The 19433-nt window shown below is 43.8% G+C and overlaps 23 non-coding genes across 23 annotated transcripts; all 23 read right to left on the minus strand.

Moving 5' to 3' along the window:
• Positions 1-639: 639 nt before the first annotated feature.
• Positions 640-721, minus strand: trnas-gcu (transfer RNA serine (anticodon GCU)). Its single transcript has one exon. It is a non-coding gene; the product is annotated as a tRNA-Ser (tRNA).
• A 798-nt stretch (positions 722-1519) lies between these two features.
• trnas-gcu (transfer RNA serine (anticodon GCU)) lies at positions 1520-1601 on the minus strand. The gene has a single exon. It is a non-coding gene; the product is annotated as a tRNA-Ser (tRNA).
• Positions 1602-2399: 798 nt separating this feature from the next.
• trnas-gcu (transfer RNA serine (anticodon GCU)) lies at positions 2400-2481 on the minus strand. Its single transcript has one exon. It is a non-coding gene; the product is annotated as a tRNA-Ser (tRNA).
• A 1011-nt stretch (positions 2482-3492) lies between these two features.
• trnas-gcu (transfer RNA serine (anticodon GCU)) lies at positions 3493-3574 on the minus strand. Its single transcript has one exon. It is a non-coding gene; the product is annotated as a tRNA-Ser (tRNA).
• Positions 3575-4372: 798 nt separating this feature from the next.
• Positions 4373-4454, minus strand: trnas-gcu (transfer RNA serine (anticodon GCU)). Its single transcript has one exon. It is a non-coding gene; the product is annotated as a tRNA-Ser (tRNA).
• A 798-nt stretch (positions 4455-5252) lies between these two features.
• On the minus strand, positions 5253-5334 carry trnas-gcu (transfer RNA serine (anticodon GCU)). Its single transcript has one exon. It is a non-coding gene; the product is annotated as a tRNA-Ser (tRNA).
• A 798-nt stretch (positions 5335-6132) lies between these two features.
• trnas-gcu (transfer RNA serine (anticodon GCU)) lies at positions 6133-6214 on the minus strand. The gene has a single exon. It is a non-coding gene; the product is annotated as a tRNA-Ser (tRNA).
• A 131-nt stretch (positions 6215-6345) lies between these two features.
• Positions 6346-6427, minus strand: trnas-gcu (transfer RNA serine (anticodon GCU)). The gene has a single exon. It is a non-coding gene; the product is annotated as a tRNA-Ser (tRNA).
• Positions 6428-7224: 797 nt separating this feature from the next.
• Positions 7225-7306, minus strand: trnas-gcu (transfer RNA serine (anticodon GCU)). The gene has a single exon. It is a non-coding gene; the product is annotated as a tRNA-Ser (tRNA).
• A 798-nt stretch (positions 7307-8104) lies between these two features.
• On the minus strand, positions 8105-8186 carry trnas-gcu (transfer RNA serine (anticodon GCU)). Its single transcript has one exon. It is a non-coding gene; the product is annotated as a tRNA-Ser (tRNA).
• A 131-nt stretch (positions 8187-8317) lies between these two features.
• Positions 8318-8399, minus strand: trnas-gcu (transfer RNA serine (anticodon GCU)). Its single transcript has one exon. It is a non-coding gene; the product is annotated as a tRNA-Ser (tRNA).
• A 1011-nt stretch (positions 8400-9410) lies between these two features.
• trnas-gcu (transfer RNA serine (anticodon GCU)) lies at positions 9411-9492 on the minus strand. Its single transcript has one exon. It is a non-coding gene; the product is annotated as a tRNA-Ser (tRNA).
• Positions 9493-10503: 1011 nt separating this feature from the next.
• Positions 10504-10585, minus strand: trnas-gcu (transfer RNA serine (anticodon GCU)). The gene has a single exon. It is a non-coding gene; the product is annotated as a tRNA-Ser (tRNA).
• Positions 10586-11382: 797 nt separating this feature from the next.
• trnas-gcu (transfer RNA serine (anticodon GCU)) lies at positions 11383-11464 on the minus strand. Its single transcript has one exon. It is a non-coding gene; the product is annotated as a tRNA-Ser (tRNA).
• A 798-nt stretch (positions 11465-12262) lies between these two features.
• Positions 12263-12344, minus strand: trnas-gcu (transfer RNA serine (anticodon GCU)). Its single transcript has one exon. It is a non-coding gene; the product is annotated as a tRNA-Ser (tRNA).
• Positions 12345-13142: 798 nt separating this feature from the next.
• On the minus strand, positions 13143-13224 carry trnas-gcu (transfer RNA serine (anticodon GCU)). The gene has a single exon. It is a non-coding gene; the product is annotated as a tRNA-Ser (tRNA).
• A 131-nt stretch (positions 13225-13355) lies between these two features.
• trnas-gcu (transfer RNA serine (anticodon GCU)) lies at positions 13356-13437 on the minus strand. Its single transcript has one exon. It is a non-coding gene; the product is annotated as a tRNA-Ser (tRNA).
• A 1011-nt stretch (positions 13438-14448) lies between these two features.
• On the minus strand, positions 14449-14530 carry trnas-gcu (transfer RNA serine (anticodon GCU)). Its single transcript has one exon. It is a non-coding gene; the product is annotated as a tRNA-Ser (tRNA).
• Positions 14531-15541: 1011 nt separating this feature from the next.
• On the minus strand, positions 15542-15623 carry trnas-gcu (transfer RNA serine (anticodon GCU)). The gene has a single exon. It is a non-coding gene; the product is annotated as a tRNA-Ser (tRNA).
• A 797-nt stretch (positions 15624-16420) lies between these two features.
• On the minus strand, positions 16421-16502 carry trnas-gcu (transfer RNA serine (anticodon GCU)). The gene has a single exon. It is a non-coding gene; the product is annotated as a tRNA-Ser (tRNA).
• A 798-nt stretch (positions 16503-17300) lies between these two features.
• trnas-gcu (transfer RNA serine (anticodon GCU)) lies at positions 17301-17382 on the minus strand. The gene has a single exon. It is a non-coding gene; the product is annotated as a tRNA-Ser (tRNA).
• A 131-nt stretch (positions 17383-17513) lies between these two features.
• On the minus strand, positions 17514-17595 carry trnas-gcu (transfer RNA serine (anticodon GCU)). Its single transcript has one exon. It is a non-coding gene; the product is annotated as a tRNA-Ser (tRNA).
• Positions 17596-18606: 1011 nt separating this feature from the next.
• trnas-gcu (transfer RNA serine (anticodon GCU)) lies at positions 18607-18688 on the minus strand. The gene has a single exon. It is a non-coding gene; the product is annotated as a tRNA-Ser (tRNA).
• Positions 18689-19433: the final 745 nt, after the last annotated feature.

The raw sequence follows: 19433 nt of genomic DNA on the forward strand, positions 1-19433 counted from the left end.
AAGACCCGCAGAGTTTAGCTCCTACCCTGACCTTTCTAGTGATCCTGAAGACCTTGATTAGATTGCTTGAGTTGGTTTGATTAGAGTTGGAGCTAAACTGAGCAGGGTAATGGTCGTCCAGGAAAAGATTTGAGGATATCTGCCGTTGATTGTAAAGGGATGTTGAACACGTGGACGGTAAGACAATCGTGGACTAGCTAGTGTTTTCGACAGACACCTGTTTTTAAGTACCAAACGACGAGGATGGGATTCATAGCTGCAGTTCAAACACCACAAAGGGATAGGAGGACATCTTTGCAGGTAAAGAGGCCAAACGATGAGATGATTACAGCCTTTCAAAACTTGACTAAGGCACCATTCGAACATGATCGAGCCAATCGAGCAGACACTTCCATCCTGAACAGACAACTCTGACAAAGCAACTAACGACGAGGATGGGATTCGAACCCACACGTGCAGAGCACAATGGATTAGCAGTCCATCCCCTTAACCACTCGGCCACCTCGTCTTTTTATAAAGAGGCTAAACGATGAGATGATTAAAGCCTTTCAAAACTTGACTAAGGCACCATTCAAACATGATCGAGCCAATCGAGCAGAAACTTCCATCCTGAACAGACAACTCAGTCAAAGCAACTAACGACGAGGATGGGATTCGAACCCACGCGTGCAGAGCACAATGGATTAGCAGTCCATCGCCTTAACCACTCGGCCACCTCGTCTTTTTGAGAGAAACCGAGAGCACGCACAGTGCTGCCATTTGACGCTTAAATCCAGGGGTTTGAAACCTCTTCAATATTACATTTTCAAACCATCTCAAATAATCATCAGGGTTGCCATATCCCAAGGAGGACATTTTAGTCCGTGCATGCACAGTTAGATAAACTTTTAAATGTGCAATGACTTGGCTACCTTTAGATATTCTACATCTCCAAAATGAGAACTTCTTGACAAGTTCAAGATAGAAAACTTTTAATCGATTTGACTGCTAGTGGTGTTAGGATGTCAAAGTTTAAAGCCTTTCTCATCCATGACAAAGCGATCAACCTAACGTTATAGATAGGGCTATCCCTTTAATCTTTTTCTGAAGTGGCAAGACCCGCAGAGTTTAGCTCCTACCCTGACCTTTCTAGTGATCCTGAAGACCTTGATTAGCTTGCTTGAGTTGGTTTGATTAGAGTTGGAGCTAAACTGAGCAGGGTAATGGTCGTCCAGGAAAAGATTTGAGGATATCTGCCGTTGATTGTAAAGGGATGTTGAACACGTGGACGGTAAGACAATCGTGGACTAGCTAGTGTTTTCGACAGACACCTGTTTTTAAGTACCAAACGACGAGGATGGGATTCATAGCTGCAGTGCAAACACCACAAAGGGTTAGGAGGACATCTTTGCAGGTAAAGAGGCCAAACGATGAGATGATTACAGCCTTTCAAAACTTGACTAAGGCACCATTCGAACATGATCGAGCCACTCGAGCAGACACTTCCATCCTGAACAGACAACTCTGACAAAGCAACTAACGACGAGGATGGGATTCGAACCCACGCGTGCAGAGCACAATGGATTAGCAGTCCATCGCCTTAACCACTCGGCCACCTCGTCTTTTTGAGAGAATCCGAGAGCACGCACAGTGCTGCCATTTGACGCTTAAATCCAGGGGTTTGAAACCTCTTCAATATTACATTTTCAAACCATCTCAAATAATCATCAGGGTTGCCATATCCCAAGGAGGACATTTTAGTCTGTGCATGCACAGTTAGATAAACTTTTAAATGTGCAATGACTTGGCTACCTTTAGATATTCTGCATCTCCAAAATGAGAACTTCTTGACAAGTTCAAGATAGAAAACTTTTAATCGATTTGACTGCTAGTGGTGTTAGGATGTCAAAGTTTAAAGCCTTTCTCATCCATGACAAAGCGATCAACCTAACGTCATAGATAGGGGTATCCCTTTAATCTTTTTCTGAAGTGGCAAGACCCGCAGAGTTTAGCTCCTACCCTGACCTTTCTAGTGATCCTGAAGACCTTGATTAGCTTGCTTGAGTTGGTTTGATTAGAGTTGGAGCTAAACTGAGCAGGGTAATGGTCGTCCAGGAAAAGATTTGAGGATATCTGCTGTTGATTGTAAAGGGATGTTGAACACATGGACGGTAAGACAATCGTGGACTAGCTAGTGTTTTCGACAGACACCTGTTTTTAAGTACCAAACGACGAGGATGGGATTCATAGCTGCAGTGCAAACACCACAAAGGGTTAGGAGGACATCTTTGCAGGTAAAGAGGCCAAACGATGAGATGATTACAGCCTTTCAAAACTTGACTAAGGCACCATTCGAACATGATCGAGCCAATCGAGCAGACACTTCCATCCTGAACAGACAACTCTGACAAAGCAACTAACGACGAGGATGGGATTCGAACCCACGCGTGCAGAGCACAATGGATTAGCAGTCCATCGCCTTAACCACTCGGCCACCTCGTCTTTTTGAGAGAATCCGAGAGCACGCACAGTGCTGCCATTTGACGCTTAAATCCAGGGGTTTGAAACCTCTTCAATATTACATTTTCAAACCATCTCAAATAATCATCAGGGTTGCCATATCCCAAGGAGGACATTTTAGTACGTGCATGCACAGTTAGATAAACTTTTAAATGTGCAATGACTTGGCTACCTTTAGATATTCTGCATCTCCAAAATGAGAACTTCTTGACAAGTTCAAGATAGAAAACTTTGAATCGATTTGACTGCTAGTGGTGTTAGGATGTCAAAGTTTAAAGCCTTTCTCATCCATGACAAAGCGATCAACCTAACGTCATAGATAGGGGAATCCCTTTAATCTTTTTCTGAAGTGGCAAGACCCGCAGAGTTTAGCTCCTACCCTGACCTTTCTAGTGATCCTGAAGACCTTGATTAGATTGCTTGAGTTGGTTTGATTAGAGTTGGAGCTAAACTGAGCAGGGTAATGGTCGTCCAGGAAAAGATTTGAGGATATCTGCCGTTGATTGTAAAGGGATGTTGAACACGTGGACGGTAAGACAATCGTGGACTAGCTAGTGTTTTCGACAGACACCTGTTTTTAAGTACCAAACGACGAGGATGGGATTCATAGCTGCAGTTCAAACACCACAAAGGGATAGGAGGACATCTTTGCAGGTAAAGAGGCCAAACGATGAGATGATTACAGCCTTTCAAAACTTGACTAAGGCACCATTCGAACATGATCGAGCCAATCGAGCAGACACTTCCATCCTGAACAGACAACTCTGACAAAGCAACTAACGACGAGGATGGGATTCGAACCCACACGTGCAGAGCACAATGGATTAGCAGTCCATCCCCTTAACCACTCGGCCACCTCGTCTTTTTATAAAGAGGCTAAACGATGAGATGATTAAAGCCTTTCAAAACTTGACTAAGGCACCATTCAAACATGATCGAGCCAATCGAGCAGAAACTTCCATCCTGAACAGACAACTCAGTCAAAGCAACTAACGACGAGGATGGGATTCGAACCCACGCGTGCAGAGCACAATGGATTAGCAGTCCATCGCCTTAACCACTCGGCCACCTCGTCTTTTTGAGAGAAACCGAGAGCACGCACAGTGCTGCCATTTGACGCTTAAATCCAGGGGTTTGAAACCTCTTCAATATTACATTTTCAAACCATCTCAAATAATCATCAGGGTTGCCATATCCCAAGGAGGACATTTTAGTCCGTGCATGCACAGTTAGATAAACTTTTAAATGTGCAATGACTTGGCTACCTTTAGATATTCTACATCTCCAAAATGAGAACTTCTTGACAAGTTCAAGATAGAAAACTTTTAATCGATTTGACTGCTAGTGGTGTTAGGATGTCAAAGTTTAAAGCCTTTCTCATCCATGACAAAGCGATCAACCTAACGTTATAGATAGGGCTATCCCTTTAATCTTTTTCTGAAGTGGCAAGACCCGCAGAGTTTAGCTCCTACCCTGACCTTTCTAGTGATCCTGAAGACCTTGATTAGCTTGCTTGAGTTGGTTTGATTAGAGTTGGAGCTAAACTGAGCAGGGTAATGGTCGTCCAGGAAAAGATTTGAGGATATCTGCCGTTGATTGTAAAGGGATGTTGAACACGTGGACGGTAAGACAATCGTGGACTAGCTAGTGTTTTCGACAGACACCTGTTTTTAAGTACCAAACGACGAGGATGGGATTCATAGCTGCAGTGCAAACACCACAAAGGGTTAGGAGGACATCTTTGCAGGTAAAGAGGCCAAACGATGAGATGATTACAGCCTTTCAAAACTTGACTAAGGCACCATTCGAACATGATCGAGCCACTCGAGCAGACACTTCCATCCTGAACAGACAACTCGTACAAAGCAACTAACGACGAGGATGGGATTCGAACCCACGCGTGCAGAGCACAATGGATTAGCAGTCCATCGCCTTAACCACTCGGCCACCTCGTCTTTTTGAGAGAATCCGAGAGCACGCACAGTGCTGCCATTTGACGCTTAAATCCAGGGGTTTGAAACCTCTTCAATATTACATTTTCAAACCATCTCAAATAATCATCAGGGTTGCCATATCCCAAGGAGGACATTTTAGTCTGTGCATGCACAGTTAGATAAACTTTTAAATGTGCAATGACTTGGCTACCTTTAGATATTCTGCATCTCCAAAATGAGAACTTCTTGACAAGTTCAAGATAGAAAACTTTTAATCGATTTGACTGCTAGTGGTGTTAGGATGTCAAAGTTTAAAGCCTTTCTCATCCATGACAAAGCGATCAACCTAACGTCATAGATAGGGGTATCCCTTTAATCTTTTTCTGAAGTGGCAAGACCCGCAGAGTTTAGCTCCTACCCTGACCTTTCTAGTGATCCTGAAGACCTTGATTAGCTTGCTTGAGTTGGTTTGATTAGAGTTGGAGCTAAACTGAGCAGGGTAATGGTCGTCCAGGAAAAGATTTGAGGATATCTGCTGTTGATTGTAAAGGGATGTTGAACACATGGACGGTAAGACAATCGTGGACTAGCTAGTGTTTTCGACAGACACCTGTTTTTAAGTACCAAACGACGAGGATGGGATTCATAGCTGCAGTGCAAACACCACAAAGGGTTAGGAGGACATCTTTGCAGGTAAAGAGGCCAAACGATGAGATGATTACAGCCTTTCAAAACTTGACTAAGGCACCATTCGAACATGATCGAGCCAATCGAGCAGACACTTCCATCCTGAACAGACAACTCTGACAAAGCAACTAACGACGAGGATGGGATTCGAACCCACGCGTGCAGAGCACAATGGATTAGCAGTCCATCGCCTTAACCACTCGGCCACCTCGTCTTTTTGAGAGAATCCGAGAGCACGCACAGTGCTGCCATTTGACGCTTAAATCCAGGGGTTTGAAACCTCTTCAATATTACATTTTCAAACCATCTCAAATAATCATCAGGGTTGCCATATCCCAAGGAGGACATTTTAGTACGTGCATGCACAGTTAGATAAACTTTTAAATGTGCAATGACTTGGCTACCTTTAGATATTCTGCATCTCCAAAATGAGAACTTCTTGACAAGTTCAAGATAGAAAACTTTGAATCGATTTGACTGCTAGTGGTGTTAGGATGTCAAAGTTTAAAGCCTTTCTCATCCATGACAAAGCGATCAACCTAACGTCATAGATAGGGGAATCCCTTTAATCTTTTTCTGAAGTGGCAAGACCCGCAGAGTTTAGCTCCTACCCTGACCTTTCTAGTGATCCTGAAGACCTTGATTAGCTTGCTTGAGTTGGTTTGATTAGAGTTGGAGCTAAACTGAGCAGGGTAATGGTCGTCCAGGAAAAGATTTGAGGATATCTGCCGTTGATTGTAAAGGGATGTTGAACACGTGGACGGTAAGACAATCGTGGACTAGCTAGTGTTTTCGACAGACACCTGTTTTTAAGTACCAAACGACGAGGATGGGATTCATAGCTGCAGTGCAAACACCACAAAGGGTTAGGAGGACATCTTTGCAGGTAAAGAGGCCAAACGATGAGATGATTACAGCCTTTCAAAACTTGACTAAGGCACCATTCGAACATGATCGAGCCAATCGAGCAGACACTTCCATCCTGAACAGACAACTCTGACAAAGCAACTAACGACGAGGATGGGATTCGAACCCACGCGTGCAGAGCACAATGGATTAGCAGTCCATCGCCTTAACCACTCAGCCACCTCGTCTTTTTATAAAGAGGCTAAACGATGAGATGATTACAGCCTTTCAAAACTTGACTAAGGCAGCATTCAAACATGATCGAGGCAATCGAGCAGAAACTTCCATCCTGAACAGACAACTCAGTCAAAGCAACTAACGACGAGGATGGGATTCGAACCCACGCGTGCAGAGCACAATGGATTAGCAGTCCATCGCCTTAACCACTCGGCCACCTCGTCTTTTTGAGAGTATCTGAGAGCACGCACAGTGCTGCCATTTGACGCTTAAATCCAGGGGTTTGAAACCTCTTCAATATTACATTTTCAAACCACTCAAATAATCATCAGGGTTGCCATATCCCAAGGAGGACGTTTTAGTGCGTGCATGCACAGTTAGATAAACTTTTAAATGTGCAATGACTTGGCTACCTTTAGATATTCTGCATCTCCAAAATGAGAACTTCTTGACTAGTTCAAGATAGAAAACTTTTAATCGATTTGACTGCTAGTGGTGTTAGGATGTCAAAGTTTAAAGCCTTTCTCATCCATGACAAAGCGATCAACCTAACGTCATAGATAGGGGTATCCCTTTAATCTTTTTCTGAAGTGGCAAGACCCGCAGAGTTTAGCTCCTACCCTGACCTTTCTAGTGATCCTGAAGACCTTGATTAGCTTGCTTGAGTTGGTTTGATTAGAGTTGGAGCTAAACTGAGCAGGGTAATGGTCGTCCAGGAAAAGATTTGAGGATATCTGCCGTTGATTGTAAAGGGATGTTGAACACGTGGACGGTAAGACAATCGTGGACTAGCTAGTGTTTTCGACAGACACCTGTTTTTAAGTACCAAACGACGAGGATGGGATTCATAGCTGCAGTGCAAACACCACAAAGGGTTAGGAGGACATCTTTGCAGGTAAAGAGGCCAAACGATGAGATGATTACAGCCTTTCAAAACTTGACTAAGGCACCATTCGAACATGATCGAGCCAATCGAGCAGACACTTCCATCCTGAACAGACAACTCTGACAAAGCAACTAACGACGAGGATGGGATTCGAACCCACGCGTGCAGAGCACAATGGATTAGCAGTCCATCGCCTTAACCACTCGGCCACCTCGTCTTTTTGAGAGAATCCGAGAGCACGCACAGTGCTGCCATTTGACGCTTAAATCCAGGGGTTTGAAACCTCTTCAATATTACATTTTCAAACCATCTCAAATAATCATCAGGGTTGCCATATCCCAAGGAGGACATTTTAGTACGTGCATGCACAGTTAGATAAACTTTTAAATGTGCAATGACTTGGCTACCTTTAGATATTCTGCATCTCCAAAATGAGAACTTCTTGACAAGTTCAAGATAGAAAACTTTGAATCGATTTGACTGCTAGTGGTGTTAGGATGTCAAAGTTTAAAGCCTTTCTCATCCATGACAAAGCGATCAACCTAACGTCATAGATAGGGGAATCCCTTTAATCTTTTTCTGAAGTGGCAAGACCCGCAGAGTTTAGCTCCTACCCTGACCTTTCTAGTGATCCTGAAGACCTTGATTAGCTTGCTTGAGTTGGTTTGATTAGAGTTGGAGCTAAACTGAGCAGGGTAATGGTCGTCCAGGAAAAGATTTGAGGATATCTGCCGTTGATTGTAAAGGGATGTTGAACACGTGGACGGTAAGACAATCGTGGACTAGCTAGTGTTTTCGACAGACACCTGTTTTTAAGTACCAAACGACGAGGATGGGATTCATAGCTGCAGTGCAAACACCACAAAGGGTTAGGAGGACATCTTTGCAGGTAAAGAGGCCAAACGATGAGATGATTACAGCCTTTCAAAACTTGACTAAGGCACCATTCGAACATGATCGAGCCAATCGAGCAGACACTTCCATCCTGAACAGACAACTCTGACAAAGCAACTAACGACGAGGATGGGATTCGAACCCACGCGTGCAGAGCACAATGGATTAGCAGTCCATCGCCTTAACCACTCAGCCACCTCGTCTTTTTATAAAGAGGCTAAACGATGAGATGATTACAGCCTTTCAAAACTTGACTAAGGCAGCATTCAAACATGATCGAGCCAATCGAGCAGAAACTTCCATCCTGAACAGACAACTCAGTCAAAGCAACTAACGACGAGGATGGGATTCGAACCCACGCGTGCAGAGCACAATAGATTAGCAGTCCATCGCCTTAACCACTCGGCCACCTCGTCTTTTTGAGAGAATCCGAGAGCACGCACAGTGCTGCCATTTGACGCTTAAATCCAGGGGTTTGAAACCTCTTCAATATTACATTTTCAAACCATCTCAAATAATCATCAGGGTTGCCATATCCCAAGGAGGACATTTTAGTCCGTGCATGCACAGTTAGATAAACTTTTAAATGTGCAATGACTTGGCTACCTTTAGATATTCTGCATCTCCAAAATGAGAACTTCTTGACAAGTTCAAGATAGAAAACTTTTAATCGATTTGACTGCTAGTGGTGTTAGGATGTCAAAGTTTAAAGCCTTTCTCATCCATGACAAAGCGATCAACCTAACGTCATAGATAGGGGTATCCCTTTAATCTTTTTCTGAAGTGGCAAGACCCGCAGAGTTTAGCTCCTACCCTGACCTTTCTAGTGATCCTGAAGACCTTGATTAGCTTGCTTGAGTTGGTTTGATTAGAGTTGGAGCTAAACTGAGCAGGGTAATGGTCGTCCAGGAAAAGATTTGAGGATATCTGCCGTTGATTGTAAAGGGATGTTGAACACGTGGACGGTAAGACAATCGTGGACTAGCTAGTGTTTTCGACAGACACCTGTTTTTAAGTACCAAACGACGAGGATGGGATTCATAGCTGCAGTGCAAACACCACAAAGGGTTAGGAGGACATCTTTGCAGGTAAAGAGGCCAAACGATGAGATGATTACAGCCTTTCAAAACTTGACTAAGGCACCATTCGAACATGATCGAGCCAATCGAGCAGACACTTCCATCCTGAACAGACAACTCTGACAAAGCAACTAACGACGAGGATGGGATTCGAACCCACGCGTGAAGAGCACAATGGATTAGCAGTCCATCGCCTTAACCACTCAGCCACCTCGTCTTTTTATAAAGAGGCTAAACGATGAGATGATTACAGCCTTTCAAAACTTGACTAAGGCAGCATTCAAACATGATCGAGGCAATCGAGCAGAAACTTCCATCCTGAACAGACAACTCAGTCAAAGCAACTAACGACGAGGATGGGATTCGAACCCACGCGTGCAGAGCACAATGGATTAGCAGTCCATCGCCTTAACCACTCGGCCACCTCGTCTTTTTGAGAGTATCCGAGAGCACGCACAGTGCTGCCATTTGACGCTTAAATCCAGGGGTTTGAAACCTCTTCAATATTACATTTTCAAACCACTCAAATAATCATCAGGGTTGCCATATCCCAAGGAGGACGTTTTAGTGCGTGCATGCACAGTTAGATAAACTTTTAAATGTGCAATGACTTGGCTACCTTTAGATATTCTGCATCTCCAAAATGAGAACTTCTTGACTAGTTCAAGATAGAAAACTTTTAATCGATTTGACTGCTAGTGGTGTTAGGATGTCAAAGTTTAAAGCCTTTCTCATCCATGACAAAGCGATCAACCTAACGTCATAGATAGGGGTATCCCTTTAATCTTTTTCTGAAGTGGCAAGACCCGCAGAGTTTAGCTCCTACCCTGACCTTTCTAGTGATCCTGAAGACCTTGATTAGCTTGCTTGAGTTGGTTTGATTAGAGTTGGAGCTAAACTGAGCAGGGTAATGGTCGTCCAGGAAAAGATTTGAGGATATCTGCCGTTGATTGTAAAGGGATGTTGAACACGTGGACGGTAAGACAATCGTGGACTAGCTAGTGTTTTCGACAGACACCTGTTTTTAAGTACCAAACGACGAGGATGGGATTAATAGCTGCAGTGCAAACACCAAAAAGGGTTAGGAGGACATCTTTGCAGGTAAAGAGGCCAAACGATGAGATGATTACAGCCTTTCAAAACTTGACTAAGGCACCATTCGAACATGATCAAGCCAATCGAGCAGACACTTCCATCCTGAACAGACAACTCTGACAAAGCAACTAACGACGAGGATGGGATTCGAACCCACGCGTGCAGAGCACAATGGATTAGCAGTCCATCGCCTTAACCACTCGGCCAACTCGTCTTTTTTATAAAGAGGCTAAACGATGAGATGATTACAGCCTTTCAAAACTTGACTAAGGCAGCATTCAAACATGATCGAGCCAATCGAGCAGAAACTTCCATCCTGAACAGACAACTCAGTCAAAGCAACTAACGACGAGGATGGGATTCGAACCCACGCGTGCAGAGCACAATGGATTAGCAGTCCATCGCCTTAACCACTCGGCCACCTCGTCTTTTTGAGAGTATCCGAGAGCACGCACAGTGCTGCCATTTGACGCTTAAATCCAGGGGTTTGAAACCTCTTCAATATTACATTTTCAAACCACTCAAATAATCATCAGGGTTGCCATATCCCAAGGAGGACATTTTAGTCCGTGCATGCACAGTTAGATAAACTTTTAAATGTGCAATGACTTGGCTACCTTTAGATATTCTGCATCTCCAAAATGAGAACTTCTTGACAAGTTCAAGATAGAAAACTTTTAATCGATTTGACTGCTAGTGGTGTTAGGATGTCAAAGTTTAAAGCCTTTCTCATCCATGACAAAGCGATCAACCTAACGTCATAGATAGGGGTATCCCTTTAATCTTTTTCTGAAGTGGCAAGACCCGCAGAGTTTAGCTCCTACCCTGACCTTTCTAGTGATCCTGAAGACCATGATTAGCTTGCTTGAGTTGGTTTGATTAGAGTTGGAGCTAAACTGAGCAGGGTAATGGTCGTCCAGGAAAAGATTTGAGGATATCTGCCGTTGATTGTAAAGGGATGTTGAACACGTGGACGGTAAGACAATCGTGGACTAGCAAGTGTTTTCGACAGACACCTGTTTTTAAGTACCAAATGACGAGGATGGGATTCATAGCTGCAGTGCAAACACCACAAAGGGTTAGGAGGACATCTTTGCAGGTAAAGAGGCCAAACGATGAGATGATTACAGCCTTTCAAAACTTCACAAAGGCACCATTCGAACATGATCGAGCCAATCGAGCAGACACTTCCATCCTGAACAGACAACTCTGACAAAGCAACTAACGACGAGGATGGGATTCGAACCCACGCGTGCAGAGCACAATGGATTAGCAGTCCATCGCCTTAACCACTCGGCCACCTCGTCTTTTTGAGAGAATCCGAGAGCACGCACAGTGCTGCCATTTGACGCTTAAATCCAGGGGTTTGAAACCTCTTCAATATTACATTTTCAAACCATCTCAAATAATCATCAGGGTTGCCATATCCCAAGGAGGACATTTTAGTCCGTGCATGCACAGTTAGATAAACTTTTAAATGTGCAATGACTTGGCTACCTTTAGATATTCTGCATCTCCAAAATGACAACTTCTTGACAAGTTCAAGATAGAAAACTTTTAATCGATTTGACTGCTAGTGGTGTTAGGATGTCAAAGTTTAAAGCCTTTCTCATCCATGACAAAGCGATCAACCTAACGTTATAGATAGGGGTATCCCTTTAATCTTTTTCTGAAGTGGCAAGACCCGCAGAGTTTAGCTTCTTCGCTGACCTTTCTAGTGATCCTGAAGACCTTGATTAGCTTGCTTGAGTTGGTTTGATTAGAGTTGGAGCTAAACTGAGCAGGGTAATGGTCGTCCAGGAAAAGATTTGAGGATATCTGCCGTTGATTGTAAAGGGATGTTGAACACGTGGACGGTAAGACAATCGTGGACTAGCAAGTGTTTTCGACAGACACCTGTTTTTAAGTACCAAACGACGAGGATGGGATTCATAGCTGCAGTGCAAACACCACAAAGGGTTAGGAGGACATCTTTGCAGGTAAAGAGGCCAAACGATGAGATGATTACAGCCTTTCAAAACTTGACTAAGGCACCATTCGAACATGATCGAGCCAATCGAGCAGAAACTTCCATCCTGAACAGACAACTCTGACAAAGCAACTAACGACGAGGATGGGATTCGAACCCACGCGTGCAGAGCACAATGGATTAGCAGTCCATCGCCTTAACCACTCGGCCACCTCGTCTTTTTGAGAGAAACCGAGAGCACGCACAGTGCTGCCATTTGACGCTTAAATCCAGGGGTTTGAAACCTCTTCAATATTACATTTTCAAACCATCTCAAATAATCATCAGGGTTGCCATATCCCAAGGAGGACATTTTAGTCCGTGCATGCACAGTTAGATAAACTTTTAAATGTGCAATGACTTGGCTACCTTTAGATATTCTGCATCTCCAAAATGAGAACTTCTTGACAAGTTCAAGATAGAAAACTTTTAATCGATTTGACTGCTAGTGGTGTTAGGATGTCAAAGTTTAAAGCCTTTCTCATCCATGACAAAGCGATCAACCTAACGTCATAGATAGGGGTATCCCTTTAATCTTTTTCTGAAGTGGCAAGACCCGCAGAGTTTAGCTCCTACCCTGACCTTTCTAGTGATCCTGAAGACCTTGATTAGCTTGCTTGAGTTGGTTTGATTAGAGTTGGAGCTAAACTGAGCAGGGTAATGGTCGTCCATAAAAAGATTTGAGGATATCTGCCGTTGATTGTAAAGGGATGTTGAACACGTGGACGGTAAGACAATCGTGGACTAGCAAGTGTTTTCGACAGACACCTGTTTTTAAGTACCAAACGACGAGGATGGGATTCATAGCTGCAGTGCAAACACCACAAAGGGTTAGGAGGACATCTTTGCAGGTAAAGAGGCCAAACGATGAGATGATTACAGCCTTTCAAAACTTGACTAAGGCACCATTCGAACATGATCGAGCCAATTGAGCAGACACTTCCATCCTGAACAGACAACTCTGACAAAGCAACTAACGACGAGGATGGGATTCGAACCCACGCGTGCAGAGCACAATGGATTAGCAGTCCATCGCCTTAACCACTCGGCCACCTCGTCTTTTTTTAAATAGGCTAAACGATGAGATGATTACAGCCTTTCAAAACTTAACTAAGGCACCATTCGAACATGATCGAGCCAATCAAGCAGACACTTCCATCCTGAACAGACAACTCTGACAAAGCAACTAACGACGAGGATGGGATTCGAACCCACGCGTGCAGAGCACAATGGATTAGCAGTCCATCGCCTTAACCACTCGGCCACCTCGTCGTTTTGAGAGAATCCGAGAGAACGCACAGTGCTGCCATTTGACGCTTAAATCCAGGGGTTTGAAACCTCTTCAATATTACATTTTCAAACCATCTCAAATAATCATCAGGGTTGCCATATCCCAAGGAGGACATTTTAGTCCGTGCATGGACAGTTAGATAAACTTTTAAATGTGCAATGACTTGGCTACCTTTAGATATTCTGCATCTCCAAAATGAGAACTTCTTGACAAGGTCAAGATAGAAAACTTTTAATCGATTTGACTGCTAGTGGTGTTAGGATGTCAAAGTTTAAAGCCTTTCTCATCCATGACAAAGCGATCAACCTAACGTCATAGATAGGGGAATCCCTTTAATCTTTTTCTGAAGTGGCAAGACCCGCAGAGTTTAGCTCCTACCCTGACCTTTCTAGTGATCCTGAAGACCTTGATTAGATTGCTTGAGTTGGTTTGATTAGAGTTGGAGCTAAACTGAGCAGGGTAATGGTCGTCCAGGAAAAGATTTGAGGATATCTGCCGTTGATTGTAAAGGGATGTTGAACACGTGGACGGTAAGACAATCGTGGACTAGCTAGTGTTTTCGACAGACACCTGTTTTTAAGTACCAAACGACGAGGATGGGATTCATAGCTGCAGTTCAAACACCACAAAGGGATAGGAGGACATCTTTGCAGGTAAAGAGGCCAAACGATGAGATGATTACAGCCTTTCAAAACTTGACTAAGGCACCATTCGAACATGATCGAGCCAATCGAGCAGACACTTCCATCCTGAACAGACAACTCTGACAAAGCAACTAACGACGAGGATGGGATTCGAACCCACACGTGCAGAGCACAATGGATTAGCAGTCCATCCCCTTAACCACTCAGCCACCTCGTCTTTTTATAAAGAGGCTAAACGATGAGATGATTACAGCCTTTCAAAACTTGACTAAGGCAGCATTCAAACATGATCGAGCCAATCGAGCAGAAACTTCCATCCTGAACAGACAACTCAGTCAAAGCAACTAACGACGAGGATGGGATTCGAACCCACGCGTGCAGAGCACAATGGATTAGCAGTCCATCGCCTTAACCACTCGGCCACCTCGTCTTTTTGAGAGTATCCGAGAGCACGCACAGTGCTGCCATTTGACGCTTAAATCCAGGGGTTTGAAACCTCTTCAATATTACATTTTCAAACCACTCAAATAATCATCAGGGTTGCCATATCCCAAGGAGGACATTTTAGTGCGTGCATGCACAGTTAGATAAACTTTTAAATGTGCAATGACTTGGCTACCTTTAGATATTCTGCATCTCCAAAATGAGAACTTCTTGACTAGTTCAAGATAGAAAACTTTTAATCGATTTGACTGCTAGTGGTGTTAGGATGTCAAAGTTTAAAGCCTTTCTCATCCATGACAAAGCGATCAACCTAACGTCATAGATAGGGGTATCCCTTTAATCTTTTTCTGAAGTGGCAAGACCCGCAGAGTTTAGCTCCTACCCTGACCTTTCTAGTGATCCTGAAGACCTTGATTAGCTTGCTTGAGTTGGTTTGATTAGAGTTGGAGCTAAACTGAGCAGGGTAATGGTCGTCCAGGAAAAGATTTGAGGATATCTGCCGTTGATTGTAAAGGGATGTTGAACACGTGGACGGTAAGACAATCGTGGACTAGCTAGTGTTTTCGACAGACACCTGTTTTTAAGTACCAAACGACGAGGATGGGATTCATAGCTGCAGTGCAAACACCAAAAAGGGTTAGGAGGACATCTTTGCAGGTAAAGAGGCCAAACGATGAGATGATTACAGCCTTTCAAAACTTGACTAAGGCACCATTCGAACATGATCAAGCCAATCGAGCAGACACTTCCATCCTGAACAGACAACTCTGACAAAGCAACTAACGACGAGGATGGGATTCGAACCCACGCGTGCAGAGCACAATGGATTAGCAGTCCATCGCCTTAACCACTCGGCCAACTCGTCTTTTTTATAAAGAGGCTAAACGATGAGATGATTACAGCCTTTCAAAACTTGACTAAGGCAGCATTCAAACATGATCGAGCCAATCGAGCAGAAACTTCCATCCTGAACAGACAACTCAGTCAAAGCAACTAACGACGAGGATGGGATTCGAACCCACGCGTGCAGAGCACAATGGATTAGCAGTCCATCGCCTTAACCACTCGGCCACCTCGTCTTTTTGAGAGTATCCGAGAGCACGCACAGTGCTGCCATTTGACGCTTAAATCCAGGGGTTTGAAACCTCTTCAATATTACATTTTCAAACCACTCAAATAATCATCAGGGTTGCCATATCCCAAGGAGGACATTTTAGTCCGTGCATGCACAGTTAGATAAACTTTTAAATGTGCAATGACTTGGCTACCTTTAGATATTCTGCATCTCCAAAATGAGAACTTCTTGACAAGTTCAAGATAGAAAACTTTTAATCGATTTGACTGCTAGTGGTGTTAGGATGTCAAAGTTTAAAGCCTTTCTCATCCATGACAAAGCGATCAACCTAACGTCATAGATAGGGGTATCCCTTTAATCTTTTTCTGAAGTGGCAAGACCCGCAGAGTTTAGCTCCTACCCTGACCTTTCTAGTGATCCTGAAGACCATGATTAGCTTGCTTGAGTTGGTTTGATTAGAGTTGGAGCTAAACTGAGCAGGGTAATGGTCGTCCAGGAAAAGATTTGAGGATATCTGCCGTTGATTGTAAAGGGATGTTGAACACGTGGACGGTAAGACAATCGTGGACTAGCAAGTGTTTTCGACAGACACCTGTTTTTAAGTACCAAATGACGAGGATGGGATTCATAGCTGCAGTGCAAACACCACAAAGGGTTAGGAGGACATCTTTGCAGGTAAAGAGGCCAAACGATGAGATGATTACAGCCTTTCAAAACTTCACAAAGGCACCATTCGAACATGATCGAGCCAATCGAGCAGACACTTCCATCCTGAACAGACAACTCTGACAAAGCAACTAACGACGAGGATGGGATTCGAACCCACGCGTGCAGAGCACAATGGATTAGCAGTCCATCGCCTTAACCACTCGGCCACCTCGTCTTTTTGAGAGAATCCGAGAGCACGCACAGTGCTGCCATTTGACGCTTAAATCCAGGGGTTTGAAACCTCTTCAATATTACATTTTCAAACCATCTCAAATAATCATCAGGGTTGCCATATCCCAAGGAGGACATTTTAGTCCGTGCATGCACAGTTAGATAAACTTTTAAATGTGCAATGACTTGGCTACCTTTAGATATTCTGCATCTCCAAAATGACAACTTCTTGACAAGTTCAAGATAGAAAACTTTTAATCGATTTGACTGCTAGTGGTGTTAGGATGTCAAAGTTTAAAGCCTTTCTCATCCATGACAAAGCGATCAACCTAACGTTATAGATAGGGGTATCCCTTTAATCTTTTTCTGAAGTGGCAAGACCCGCAGAGTTTAGCTTCTTCGCTGACCTTTCTAGTGATCCTGAAGACCTTGATTAGCTTGCTTGAGTTGGTTTGATTAGAGTTGGAGCTAAACTGAGCAGGGTAATGGTCGTCCAGGAAAAGATTTGAGGATATCTGCCGTTGATTGTAAAGGGATGTTGAACACGTGGACGGTAAGACAATCGTGGACTAGCAAGTGTTTTCGACAGACACCTGTTTTTAAGTACCAAACGACGAGGATGGGATTCATAGCTGCAGTGCAAACACCACAAAGGGTTAGGAGGACATCTTTGCAGGTAAAGAGGCCAAACGATGAGATGATTACAGCCTTTCAAAACTTGACTAAGGCACCATTCGAACATGATCGAGCCAATAGAGCAGAAACTTCCATCCTGAACAGACAACTCTGACAAAGCAACTAACGACGAGGATGGGATTCGAACCCACGCGTGCAGAGCACAATGGATTAGCAGTCCATCGCCTTAACCACTCGGCCACCTCGTCTTTTTTTAAATAGGCTAAACGATGAGATGATTACAGCCTTTCAAAACTTAACTAAGGCACCATTCGAACATGATCGAGCCAATCAAGCAGACACTTCCATCCTGAACAGACAACTCTGACAAAGCAACTAACGACGAGGATGGGATTCGAACCCACGCGTGCAGAGCACAATGGATTAGCAGTCCATCGCCTTAACCACTCGGCCACCTCGTCGTTTTGAGAGAATCCGAGAGAACGCACAGTGCTGCCATTTGACGCTTAAATCCAGGGGTTTGAAACCTCTTCAATATTACATTTTCAAACCATCTCAAATAATCATCAGGGTTGCCATATCCCAAGGAGGACATTTTAGTCCGTGCATGGACAGTTAGATAAACTTTTAAATGTGCAATGACTTGGCTACCTTTAGATATTCTGCATCTCCAAAATGAGAACTTCTTGACAAGGTCAAGATAGAAAACTTTTAATCGATTTGACTGCTAGTGGTGTTAGGATGTCAAAGTTTAAAGCCTTTCTCATCCATGACAAAGCGATCAACCTAACGTCATAGATAGGGGAATCCCTTTAATCTTTTTCTGAAGTGGCAAGACCCGCAGAGTTTAGCTCCTACCCTGACCTTTCTAGTGATCCTGAAGACCTTGATTAGATTGCTTGAGTTGGTTTGATTAGAGTTGGAGCTAAACTGAGCAGGGTAATGGTCGTCCAGGAAAAGATTTGAGGATATCTGCCGTTGATTGTAAAGGGATGTTGAACACGTGGACGGTAAGACAATCGTGGACTAGCTAGTGTTTTCGACAGACACCTGTTTTTAAGTACCAAACGACGAGGATGGGATTCATAGCTGCAGTTCAAACACCACAAAGGGATAGGAGGACATCTTTGCAGGTAAAGAGGCCAAACGATGAGATGATTACAGCCTTTCAAAACTTGACTAAGGCACCATTCGAACATGATCGAGCCAATCGAGCAGACACTTCCATCCTGAACAGACAACTCTGACAAAGCAACTAACGACGAGGATGGGATTCGAACCCACACGTGCAGAGCACAATGGATTAGCAGTCCATCCCCTTAACCACTCGGCCACCTCGTCTTTTTATAAAGAGGCTAAACGATGAGATGATTAAAGCCTTTCAAAACTTGACTAAGGCACCATTCAAACATGATCGAGCCAATCGAGCAGAAACTTCCATCCTGAACAGACAACTCAGTCAAAGCAACTAACGACGAGGATGGGATTCGAACCCACGCGTGCAGAGCACAATGGATTAGCAGTCCATCGCCTTAACCACTCGGCCACCTCGTCTTTTTGAGAGAAACCGAGAGCACGCACAGTGCTGCCATTTGACGCTTAAATCCAGGGGTTTGAAACCTCTTCAATATTACATTTTCAAACCATCTCAAATAATCATCAGGGTTGCCATATCCCAAGGAGGACATTTTAGTCCGTGCATGCACAGTTAGATAAACTTTTAAATGTGCAATGACTTGGCTACCTTTAGATATTCTACATCTCCAAAATGAGAACTTCTTGACAAGTTCAAGATAGAAAACTTTTAATCGATTTGACTGCTAGTGGTGTTAGGATGTCAAAGTTTAAAGCCTTTCTCATCCATGACAAAGCGATCAACCTAACGTTATAGATAGGGCTATCCCTTTAATCTTTTTCTGAAGTGGCAAGACCCGCAGAGTTTAGCTCCTACCCTGACCTTTCTAGTGATCCTGAAGACCTTGATTAGCTTGCTTGAGTTGGTTTGATTAGAGTTGGAGCTAAACTGAGCAGGGTAATGGTCGTCCAGGAAAAGATTTGAGGATATCTGCCGTTGATTGTAAAGGGATGTTGAACACGTGGACGGTAAGACAATCGTGGACTAGCTAGTGTTTTCGACAGACACCTGTTTTTAAGTACCAAACGACGAGGATGGGATTCATAGCTGCAGTGCAAACACCACAAAGGGTTAGGAGGACATCTTTGCAGGTAAAGAGGCCAAACGATGAGATGATTACAGCCTTTCAAAACTTGACTAAGGCACCATTCGAACATGATCGAG

The sequence above is a fragment of the Triplophysa dalaica genome, chromosome 12 (genome assembly GCF_015846415.1).
Source record: "Triplophysa dalaica isolate WHDGS20190420 chromosome 12, ASM1584641v1, whole genome shotgun sequence".
Lineage (NCBI taxonomy): Eukaryota > Metazoa > Chordata > Actinopteri > Cypriniformes > Nemacheilidae > Triplophysa > Triplophysa dalaica.